The sequence below is a fragment of the Arachis stenosperma genome, chromosome 6, assembly GCF_014773155.1.
Source record: "Arachis stenosperma cultivar V10309 chromosome 6, arast.V10309.gnm1.PFL2, whole genome shotgun sequence".
Taxonomy (NCBI): domain Eukaryota; kingdom Viridiplantae; phylum Streptophyta; class Magnoliopsida; order Fabales; family Fabaceae; genus Arachis; species Arachis stenosperma.
Window position 1 is genome coordinate 91,989,951 of NC_080382.1, and position 12,331 is coordinate 92,002,281.

At 39.7% G+C, this 12,331-nt stretch overlaps 1 non-coding gene across 1 annotated transcript; it reads left to right on the plus strand.

Moving 5' to 3' along the window:
* The first annotated feature begins 11,182 nt into the window (after positions 1–11,182).
* On the plus strand, positions 11,183–11,290 carry LOC130938439 (small nucleolar RNA R71). The gene has a single exon (XR_009069605.1). It is a non-coding gene; the product is annotated as a small nucleolar RNA R71 (small nucleolar RNA).
* The last annotated feature ends 1,041 nt before the right edge of the window (positions 11,291–12,331 follow it).

Consider the following 12,331-nt stretch of genomic DNA (forward strand, 5'->3'; position numbering starts at 1 on the left):
AGAGTCTCTACACGAAATTGCTTCATTGCTCAGCCCAAGCACACACCAAGTGGGCCCGGAAGTGGATTTTTATGTCATTTACTCATCTCTGTACACCCTAGGCTACTGGTTTTCTATAAGTAGGACCTTTTACTATTGTATTTGAAAAGGGGGGGTATCTAGCTATCTTTGGACATCTAGTTCTTAGATCATTGGGAGGCTGGCCTCACGGCCATGCCTAGACCTTGTTCTTATGTATTTTCAACGGTGGAGTTTCTACACACCATAGATTAAGGTGTGGAGCTCTGCTGTACCTCGAGTATTAATGCAATTACTATTGTTCTTCTATTCAATTCCGCTTGTTCTTTGTCCAAGATATCACTTGTTCTTCAACTTGATGAATGTGATGATCCGTGACACTCATCATCATTCTCACCTATGAACGTGTGACTGACAACCACCTCCGTTCTACCTTAGATTGGGTGAATATCTCTTGGATTCCTGATACACGATGCATGGTTGATCGCCTGACAACCGAGTGCTCGCCTGACAAACGAGCCAGCCATTCCGTGAGATCAGAGTCTTTGTGGTATAGGCTAGAACTGATGGCGGCATTCAAGAGAATCCGGAAGGTCTAACCTTGTCTGTGGTATTCTGAGTAGGATTCAATGATTGAATGACTGTGATGTGCTTCAAACTCCTAGCAGGCGGGGCGTTAGTGATAGACGCAAAAGAATCACTGGATTCTATTCCGGCCTGACCGAGAACTGACAGATGATTAGCCTATGCTGTGACAGAGCATAGGAACGTTTTCACTGAGAGGATGGGAGGTAGCCACTGACAACGGTGAAACCCTTGCATAAGCTTGCCATGGAAAGGAGTAAGAAGGATTGGATGAAGACAGTAGGAAAGCAGAGAGACGGAAGGGAAGGCATCTTCATACGCTTATCTGAAGTTCCTACCAATGAATTACATAAGTACCTCTATCTTTATCTTTATGCTTTATTCGTATATCACTATACCCATTTGAGTCTGCCTGACTAAGATTTACAAGGTGACCATAGCTTGCTTCATACCAACAATCTCCGTGGGATCGACCCTTACTCGCGTAAGGTTTATTACTTGGACGACCCAGTGCACTTGCTGGTTAGTTGTGCAAAGTTGTGTTTATGCCATGGTATTGAGCACCAAGTTCTTGGGGCCATTACTAGGGATTATTTGAGTTGTGAAAAGTAGTGATCACAATTTCGCACACCAGCATGCTTCCCAATTTTTTGAGATAACTTATTCAATTTAGTTCCCTTTTTTTTCATCCCATGTTCCCATAAAATTCCCCATACTTAATTTATACACAATATCTATCTTAAGCTAATCAATGATTCAACTTGGGATTTTTATTTTGTTTTTCTTCTTAAGGCTAGTAATGTGGTTATAAAACAGAAGAAGGGGTAAAAAGGCTCAAGGGGGCTAACAAAGGTGATTGAAAGGGTAGGCTATTTGGGATAAGTGAGCAAAAACAAGTAATGGCCTCAATCATATGCAAGCACGTAAATACACTAAATAATGGATATATAGAATGGAACAAAGTAAAGATTGTAATTATAGAGAAGAAAACACACAAGAATAAAAATTTATGGTTAAATAATGTAACCATGTAATTAGGCTCAAAATCTCACAGGTTGTGTGTTCTAGCTTTTAACTATGTTCCAGATACAACTTCCAAATAAGTTTAACAAAAAATTTTCAATTTAAATTAGTGAAATACTATAAAAATTTCTTGAAAAAGAAAATATTACTTCAACCAAGTAGTAACTAAATGCATAAAATCAAACAAACATGCAATCAAATATGCAAATGCAACAATGAACAAACAAAAAAAATAGAATATTGGTGTTGAAAAGAAGGTAACTAACCCATGGAAGTCGATATCGACCTCCCCACACTTAAAGATTGCACCGTCCTCGGTGCATGCTAAGATGTGCAAGTGGATGGGGGTTGTGGTTCCTTAGCTGGTGCTCTTTTTGTTCCTTTCCTTGCCGGTGGTTTGGGAGTAGCTTTCCCCTTTCCTTTCTTGGTGGCCATCCTGAAAGGGAAAGAGTAAGGACGTTAAAACTTTAAGGGTTAGAGCAAGGAAGAGAACGGAAAAGGTGGTAATCAATGCACAGTAAAGAAGAATGACGTTAACACATGGTCATGACTACATGTGAAAAGTCATCAATGGAAATATAGTAAGTGCATGTGATGACAGTTAAATGCAAGGTATTTATTGGCATGCTAGCAAAGGCATGAGTAGTATAGATCAAGCATTCAATGTCCAAGTTAGATTACCAAGTCTTTCAAACTAACAATATATTTGTAATAACATTTATATTTAATTAATAAAATATAAAAAGGGTTTTGTGAAAATCAAGCATTTAGAGTAGTAGAATAAAAGAAATCTAAAAATAGTGCACAATGCCATACAGGCGTTTTCACAAACACATAGCATGCATGGTAAATAAGGTATAGAAAGTATTAAATTGAACATGCAAGTAACCCTATAAAAATAATATATAATTGTTAAACAATTCCTTAATAATCCATAAGCAAAATAATGATCCAAATAAATTTTCAACACCAATTAAAAGAAAAAGAAAGAAAAAGAAAAAGAAGGGAAAGAAAACATTTAGATTTGGGGAAGAAAAGATAAGATAGTTGGCGGTGATTTGGATAAGCTGTGCGGTGCAGGTGACGCGAACGCGTGGAGCAAGCGTTCGCGCGGTTGGCGCGATTTGTAAGTGACGTAGACGCGTGGGCGACGCGTACGCATGATGGGGTTTGTGCTTCCTGCACCATTCCAGCCCCACTCCATCACAATTTGCTGCCATACACCCGTTTACGTCGATTTTACAGGGCCACGCATTTGCGTGGGTGATGCGGACGCGTGGGAGGGATTTTTCTCACATGACGCGGATGCGTCAGCGACGCGGTCGGGTGGGTCAAATCGTACTAACAGCATGCCTCCAGCCACGCTTTCGCGTGACTTCCTATAAAATTTCTTTTCTTCCTAAGGCACCTATGACGCGGACGCGTCAGCGACGCTGTCGCATCGCGTGCCATTTTTTTTATAATGCAGTATGCAGAATGCAATGCCAATATGAATGTTATACATGATTCTAGGTCCATTCAAAACTCAAAAACAAACAAAGCAGACTAGAATTAAAACTGAAAAAGGAATGATCATACCATGGTGGGTTGTCTCCAACTTAGCACTTTTAGTTAAAGTCCTTAAGTTGTACATTTGGTGAGCTCTCTGTCATGGTGGCTTGTGCTTGAACTCATCCTGAAACTTCCACCAATGCTTGGACTTCCAATAAGCTCTATCAGTACCAAGTAAATTTCTCAAGCTTTGAGCTCCCAAATTTGATCCTCATATATTCCCGGATCCCAAATCTTGTTTCTACACCCGTCTTCAAGTTGATTATCATGATTCCATCCGAGTGGTTCAGCTTTAGAATTCTCACTGAAGTGTCCAAACAACTTCCTAGACCCATTCAATTGAGCTCTACACCAACCTTTGCGTTTAAACTTAAAGCTTCCAACCATAATAAACCTTGCAGGACAATTCTTACCACTGACCACAAAGAGCTCTAAGTTGACCATCCGTCTCCAGTAGCCAATATTCAAGTGGGATTAGAAAGCTAAGGGATATGAATTTTACCCACTCAAATGTTGTGAAGGATGATGGCCTTGGGAGAGGTGTTTCTAATGAACTTGCAAGCTCTACTCCCTTGTGCTCTTCCTTGAATTCTTCCATCTCTTTGTAAGCTTCCTCAATTTCAACCTCTTTCTCTTGGTAGCTTTCTTCTGATTCAAGATCTTCTTCATTGTTCACCAAGGGCATGGGAGGTTGTGCTTCTTCTTCTTTAATCTCCATGTCAAGTCCAATGGGAGAGGATTCAAATGTAGATAAGAATTCATTAATGATTGAATCCATCTCTTGATCGTCCCCTTCAAAGTCTTCAACCATGATATGCCTTAGAGGTTGTACACCCTCCTCAATATCAAATTCAAACTCCTTATAAGGGGGCTCTGTGACTTGAGTTTCCCAAGGAGGTTCCGCATCTCCTAAGTTTTCAACCACTTCTTCCTCTTCAATGGCAGGCGTAGCTTTTTCCAATTGTTCCAATACCAAATCGTGCTGCTCACTGTCCACCGGAGTTTCTAACTTCTCCTTCATGCCATGTTCTTTAGTAGATTCTCAACATGAAGCCATGGGGGTTCCTTGAATGTCTGAACATCGGGAAGGTAATTCATTTATCGCTTGATCCAGTTGGCGAAGGGTTGCATGAAATTTTTCCACAGTTTTCTTGAGACGATCCCTTGATTCTTGTTGCGCTCGGCTATCATAAGTAGGATCACAGTGCTCTTGGATTGATGGATATGGAGATGGTGTATATTAAGGTGGTGGTTCTTGGGAGTAATTAGGGTGGAATTGGGGTGGTTCTATATATGGTTCATACGGTTCATAGGGTGGTTGGTATGGTGGATATGGGTTAGGGTCATATAGAGGTGAATGGTTGTAGGGGGCTTGTGAGTATGGTGGTCCAAGGCTATGTTGATGAGGGGGTTCATAGGCGTATGGTGGTGGTTGTTGATAATCAAAAGAGTGCTCACCATAGCCGTTATCTTGGTATGCATCACAGAATGGTTGTTGATAGTCTATTGGAGGTGGTTGTTGCCATGAGGGTTGATCAAATCCTTGTGGCTCCTTTAATCTTTGATTGTTCCAACCTTGATGCCTGTTCTCATTGTAATCTCCTCTTCTTGTAACATAATTGTAACTAGACTCATAGCCAAAGGGGTGAGAGTTCATAGTAGTAGGAAAAAATAAAAACAAAAACTAATAAAAAGAAAATATTTTGAAAAAGATATGATTTTTGAAAAAAAGATAAGATAAGATTTTAAAAAGATATGATTTTTTTTTTTGAAAAAAAGATAAGATAAGATTTTGAAAAAGATAAGATAAGATTTTGAAAAAGATATGATTTTTGAAAAAAAATTTGATTTTTGAAATTTTAAAACTAAGATAAGATAAGATAAAAATTTTAAAATTAAAATCTGAAATTTTTTTATAAAAATATTTACAATAACCAATAATAAGGCACACGTTTCCAATTCCCCGACAACGGCGCTATTTTGACGAACGGATTTCCTATCGGTAAAGAAATTCACAAATGTAATCGCGTTGTAAGTATAGCTTCTAAACCAACAGAAAATCCTTTCGTATAAACGTTTGGTTGTCACAAGTAACAAATCCAATAAAAATTATAAACTGAAGTATTCAAACCTCGGGTCGTCTTCTCAAGGAATTGCAGGGAGGTGTGTTTTATTATTGATTATGGAAAATAGTATTTTTGGGTTTTAAAAAGGTTTTGAACAAGAAAAATAGATTGCAGGGAATTAAATCAATAGCAAAGAAAAACTCTTGGTAAAGTATGAAAACTGGTAGTCCTATCCTAGTTATCCTTATCAATGGTGATGAGAATTATATTTTTGCTCCCACTAAGTCAACCTCTAACTATGAAGGTAAGTCAAGTGGACTAATCAATCTAACACCTAAAGTCCTAGTCAACTCCTGAGGAAAGATTAGAGTTATAGGAATCTAAATCAATCAGCAAAGGTACATGGTGCACGAAATTGTGATCTCTACTTTTCACAACTCAAACAGTCCCTAGTAATGGCTCCAAAAACTTGGTGCGCAATACCATGGTCTAAACATAATTTCACAACTTCGCACAACTAACCAGCAAGTGCACTGGGTCGTCCAAGTAATAAACCTTACGCGAGTAAGGGTCGATCCCACGGAGATTGTTGGTATGAAGCAAGCTATGGTCATCTTGTAAATCTCAATCAGGTAGATTCAAATGGTTATGAATGATATATGAATAAAACATAAAGATAAAGATAGAGATACTTATGTAATTCATTGGTGAGAATTTTAGATAAGTGTTTGGAGACGCTTTGTCCCTTCCGTCTCTCTGCTTTCCTACTGTCTTCATCCAATCCTTCTTACTCCTTTCCATGGCAAGCTATATGTTGGGCATCACCGTTGTTGGTGGCTACAGTCCCGTCCTCTCAGTGAAAATGTTCAACGCACCCTGTCATGGCTCGGCTAATCATCTGTCGGTTCTCAATCAAGTTGGAATAGAATCCAGTTATTCTTTTGCGTCTGTCACTAACGCCCAGCCTTCAGGAGTTTGAAGCTCATCACAGTCATTCAATCATTGAATCCTACTCAGAATACCACAGACAAGGTTTAGGCCTTCCGGATTCTCTTGAATGCCGCCATCAATTCTAGCTTATACCACGAAGATTCTGATTAAGGGATCCAAGAGATATCCACTCAATCTAAGGTAGAACGGAGGTGGTTGTCAGGCACACGTTCATAGGTGAGAATGATGATGAGTGTCACGGATCATCACATTCATCCAGTTGAAGAACAAGTGATATCTTAGAACAAGAACAAGCTGAATTGAATAGAAGAACAATAGTAATTGCATTAATACTCGAGGTACAGCAGAGCTCCACACCTTAATCTATGGTGTGTAGAAACTCCACCGTTGAAAATACATAAGAACAAGGTCTAGGCATGGCCGAATGGCCAGCCTCCCAATGATCTAAGAACTAGACGTCCAAAGATGATCTAGAGATTTAAAGTGATCAAAAGATCTTTAAATACAATAGCAAAAGGTCCTATATGTAGAGAACTAGTAGCCTAGGGTTTACAGAAATGAGTAAATGACGTAAAAATCCACTTCCGGGCCCACTTGGTGTGTGCTTGGGCTGAGCATTGAAACTTTCATGTGTAGAGACTTTTCTTGGAGTTAAACGCCAGCTTTTGTGCCAGTTTGGGTGTTTAACTCCCATTCTTGTGCCAGTTCCGGCGTTTAATGCCAGGCAGTTTTGAGCTGATTTGGAACGCCAGTTTGGGCCATCAAATCTCGGGAAAAGTATAAACTATTATACATTGCTGGAAAGCCAAGCATGTCTATTTTCCAACGCCGTTGAGAGCCCACCAATTAGGCTTTTGTAGCTCCAGAAAATCCACTTCGAGTGCAGGGAGGTCAGAATCCAACAACATCTACAGTCCTTTTCAGCCTCTGAATCAGATTTTTGCTCAGGTCCCTCAATTTCAGCCAGAAAATACCTGAAATCACAGAAAAACACACAAACTCATAGTAAAGTCCAGAAAAGTGAATTTTAACTAAAAACTAATAAAAATATAATAAAAACTAACTAAAACATACTAAAAACATACTAAAAATAATGCCAAAAAGCATATAAATTATCCGCTCATCACAACACCAAACTTAAATTGTTGCTTGTCCCCAAGCAACTGAAAATCAAATAAGATAAAGAGAAGAGAATATGCAATGAATTCCAAAAACATCTATGAAGATCAGTATTAATTAGATGAGCGGGGCTTTTAGCTTTTTGCCTCTGAACAGTTTTGGCATCTCACTCTATCCTTTGAAATTCAGAAAGATTGGGTTCTATAGGAACTCAGAATCCAGATAGTGTTATTGATTCTCCTAGTTAAGTATGATGATTTTTGAACACAGCTACTTTATGAGTCTTGGCCGTGGCCCAAAGCACTCTGTCTTCCAGTATTACCACCGGATACATACATGCCACAGACACATAATTGGGTGAACCTTTTCAGATTATGACTCAGCTTTGCTAGAGTCCCCAATTAGAGGTGTCCAGGGTTCTTAAGCACACTCTTTTTGCCTTGGATCACAACTTTATTTTTTTCTTTTTCTTTTTCTCTTTTTTTTTTTGTATTCACTGCTTTTTCTTGCTTCAAGAATCATTTTTATGATTTTTCAGATCCTCAGTAACATGTCTCCTTTTTCATCATTCTTTCAAGAGCCAACATTCATGAACAACAAATTCAAAAGACATATGCACTATTTAAGCATACATTCAGAAAACAAAAGTATTGCCACCACATCAAAATAATTAATCTGTTATAAAATTCAGAATTCATGCAATTCTTCTCTTTTTCAATTAAGAACATTTTTTTTATTTAAGAAAGGTGATGGATTCATAGGACATTCATAACTTTAAGGCATAGATACTAAGACACTAATGATCATAAGACACAAACATAGATAGAACATAAAGCATAATTTTCGAAAAACAGGAAAATAAAGAACAAGGAAGTTAAAGAACGGGTCCACCTTAGTGATGGCGGCTTGTTCTTCCTCTTGAAGATGTTATGGAGTGTTTAAGCTCCTCAATGTCTCTTCCTTGCCTTTGTTGCTCCTCTCTCATGATTCTTTGATCTTCTCTAATTTCATGGAGGAGGATGGAATGTTCTTGGTGCTCCACCCTTAGTTGTCCCATGTTGGAACTCATTTCTCCTAGGGAGGTGTTGATTTGCTCCCAATAGTTTTGTAGAGGAAAGTGCATCTCTTGAGGTATCTCAGGGATTTCATGATGAGGAATTTCCTCATGTCCATGAATGGGATCTCTTGTTTGCATTAAGCTTCTTCCACACAGATATCCATGAGGACTTGGTCCAACCTTTGATTAAAGTTGACCCTTTTTTGAGTTTGAAAAGGGACCTCGGGGATCACCTTCTTCTTGGCCACAACTTCATAGAAGTGGTCTTGATGCACCCTTGAGATGAATCTCTCCATCTCCCATGACTCGGAGGTGGAAGCTTTTGCCTTCCCTTTCCTCTTTCTAGAGGTTTCTCCGGCCTTAGGTGCCATGAATGGTTATGGAAAAACAAAAAGCAATGCTTTTACCACACTAAACTTAGAAGGTTTGCTCGTCCTCGAGCAAAAGAAGAAAGAAGATAGTAGAAGAAGAAGAAATAGAGGAGATGGAGGAGGCTTTGTGGTTTGAATTTGAATGGTAAGGTAGGTGTGGGTTTTATGAAGGATGGATGTGAGTGGTGAAGAGAATAGTGGGATTTGATAGGTGAGGGGTTTTTTGGGAAGAGTGGTTGAGGTGATTGGTGAAGAAGAGAGAGAGTGGTGGCGTAGGTAGGGATCCTGTGGGGTCTACAGATCCTGAGGTGTCAAGGAAAAGTCATCCCTGCACCAAGTGGCGAGCGAAAATGCTCTCTATGCCAATTCTGGCGTTAAACGCCGGGCTGGTGCCCCTTTCTGGCATTTAACGCCAGCTTCTTGCCCTTTCCTGGAATTTAACACCAGTCTGGTGCCCCTTTCTGGCGTTAAACGCCCAGAATAGTGCCAGACTGGGCGTTAAACGCCCATTTGCTGCCCTTACTGGCGTTTAAACGCCAGCAAGGTCTTCCTCCAAGGTGTGCTATTTTCTTTCTATTTTTCATTCTGTTTTTGCTTTTTCAATTGATTTTGTGACTTCCCATGATCATCAACCTACAGAAAACATAAAATAACAAAGGAAAATAGATAAATATAACATTGGGTTGCCTCCCAACAAGCGCTTCTTTAATGTCAATAGCTTGACAGTGGGCTCTCATGGAGCCTCACAGATACTCAAAGCAATGTTGGAACCTCCCAACACCAAACTTAGAGTTTGAATGTGGCGGTTCAACACCAAACTTAGAAGTTGGTTGTGGCCTCCCAACACCAAACTTAGAGTTTGACTGTGGGGGCTCTGTTTGACTCTGTTTTGAGAGAAGCTCTTCATGCTTTCTCTCCATGGTAACAGAGGGATATCCTTGAGCCTTAAACACAAGGGATTCTTCATTCACTTGAATGTTCAATTCTCCTCTGTCAACATCAATCACAGCCTTTGCTGTGGCTAGGAAGGGTCTGCCGAGGATGACAGATTCATCCATGCACTTCCCAGTCTCTAGGACTATGAAATCAGCAGGGATGTAATGGTCTTCAATTTTTACCAAAACATCCTCTACAAGTCCATAAGCTTGTTTTCTTGAATTGTCTGCCATCTCTAGTGAGATTCTTGCAGCTTGTACCTCAAAGATCCCTAGCTTCTCCATTATAGAGAGAGGCGTAAGGTTTATACTTGACCCTAGGTCACACAGAGCCTTCTCAAAGGTCATGGTCCCTATGGTACAAGGTATTGAGAACTTCCCAGGGTCTTGTCTCTTTTGAGGTAATTTCTGCCTAGACAAGTCATCCAGTTCTTTGGTGAGCAAAGGGGGTTCATCCTCCCAAGTCTCATTACCAAATAACTTGTCATTTAGCTTCATGATTGCTCCAAGGTATTTAGCAACTTGTTCTTCAGTGACATACTCATCCTCTTCAGAGGAAAAATACTCATCAGAGCTCATGAATGGCAGAAGTAAATCCAATGGAATCTTTATGGTCTCAGTGTGAGCCTCAGATTCCCATGGTTCCTCATTAGGGAACTCATTGGAGGCCAATGGACGTCCATTAAGGTCTTCCTCAGTGGCGTTCACTGCCTCTTCCTCCTCTCCAAGTTCGGCCATGTGAATCATGTTAATGGCATTGCATTCTCCTTTTGGATTCTCTTCTGTATTGTTTGGAAGAGTACTAGGAGGGAGTTCAGTAACTTTCTTACTCAGCTGTCCCACTTGTGCCTCCAAATTCCTAATGGAGGACCTTATTTCAGTCATGAAACTTTGAGTGATTTTGATTAGATCAGAGACCATGGTTGCTAAGTCAGAGTGGTTCTGCTTAGAATTCTCCGTCTGTTGCTGAGAAGATGATGGAAAAGGCTTGCCATTACTAAACCTGTTTCTTCCACCATTATTGTTGTTGAAACCTTGTTGAGGTCTCTGTTGATCCTTCCATGAGAGATTTGGATGATTTCTCCATGAAGAATTATAGGTGTTTCCATAGGGTTCTCCCATGTAATTCACCTCTTCCATTGAAGGGTTCTCAGGATCATAGGCTTCTTCTTCAGATGAAGCATCCTTAGTACTGCCTGGTGCAGCTTGCATTCCAGACAGATTTTGAGAAATCATATTGACTTGCTGAGTCAATATTTTGTTCTGAGCCAATATGGCATTCAGAGTATCAATCTCAAGAACTCCTTTCTTCTGATTTGTCACATTGTTCACAGGATTCCTTTCAGAAGTGTACATGAATTGGTTATTTGTAACCATTTCAATTAGTTCTTGAGCTTCTGCAGGTGTCTTCTTCAGATGAAGAGATCCTCCAGCAGAGCTATCCAATGACATCTTGGACAGTTCAGACAGACCATCATAGAAAATACCTATGATGCTCCATTCAGAAAGCATGTCAGAGGGACACTTTCTGATCAATTATTTGTATCTTTCCCAAGCTTCATAGAGGGATTCTCCTTCCTTCTGTCTGAAGGTTTGGACTTCCATTCTAAGCTTACTCAATTTTTGAGGTGGAAAGAACTTTTCCCGAGAGTTCAGGCTTTCTTTAGGTTGTGAGTCCAACCATATCCTAGCTCTATCTCTTACAGCCAAAGGGAATAGCATAAGTCTGTAGACCTCAGGGTCAACCCCATTAGTCTTGACAGTGTCACAGATTTGCAAGAATTCAGCTAAAAATTGATGAGGATCTTCCAATGGAAGTCCATGGAACTTGCAATTCTGTTGCATTAGAGAAACTAATTGAGGCTTAAGCTCAAAATTGTTTGCTTTAATGGCATGGATAGAGATGCTTCTCCCATAGAAGTCGGGAGTAGGTGCAGTAAAGTCACCCAGCACCTTCCTTGCATTGTTGGCATTGTTGTTGTTTTCGGCTGCCATGGGTTCTTTTTCTTTGAAGATTTCTGTTAGGTCCTCTACAGAGAGTTGTGCCTTAGCTTCTCTTAGCTTTCGCTTCAAGGTCCTTTCAGGTTCAGGTTCGCCTCAACAAGAATGCTTTTGTCTTTGCTCCTGCTCATATGAAAATATATGATTTGAAAAAGATTTGATTTTGAAAATTTTGAGAACCTGAAAAAAAATTTGAATTAAAAACAGAATCTTCCCTCTTGTGCCATTCTGGCGTTAAACGCCCAGAATGGTATCCATTCTGGCGTTTAACGCCCAAAACACTACCCTTTTGGGCGTTAAACGCCCAACCAGGCACCTTGGCTGGCGTTTAAACGCCAGTTTGCCTTCTTCACTGGGCGTTTTGAACGCCCAGCTTTTTCTGTGTAATTCCTCTGCTGAATGTTCTGAATCTTCAATTCTCTGTATTATTGACTTGAAAAGACACAAATAAAATTTTTTTGGATTTTTAATAATCAAAATGTAACTAAAATCAAATAACAATGCATGCAGGACACTAAACTTAGCAGTTTGTATACTACTGACACTAACAAAATGAGAATGCATATGAGAAACAACAAAACACTCAAGTCAAGAGAATTCAAAGATCAGAGCAAGGAGATCATCAAGAACAACTTGAAGATTAATGAAGACACA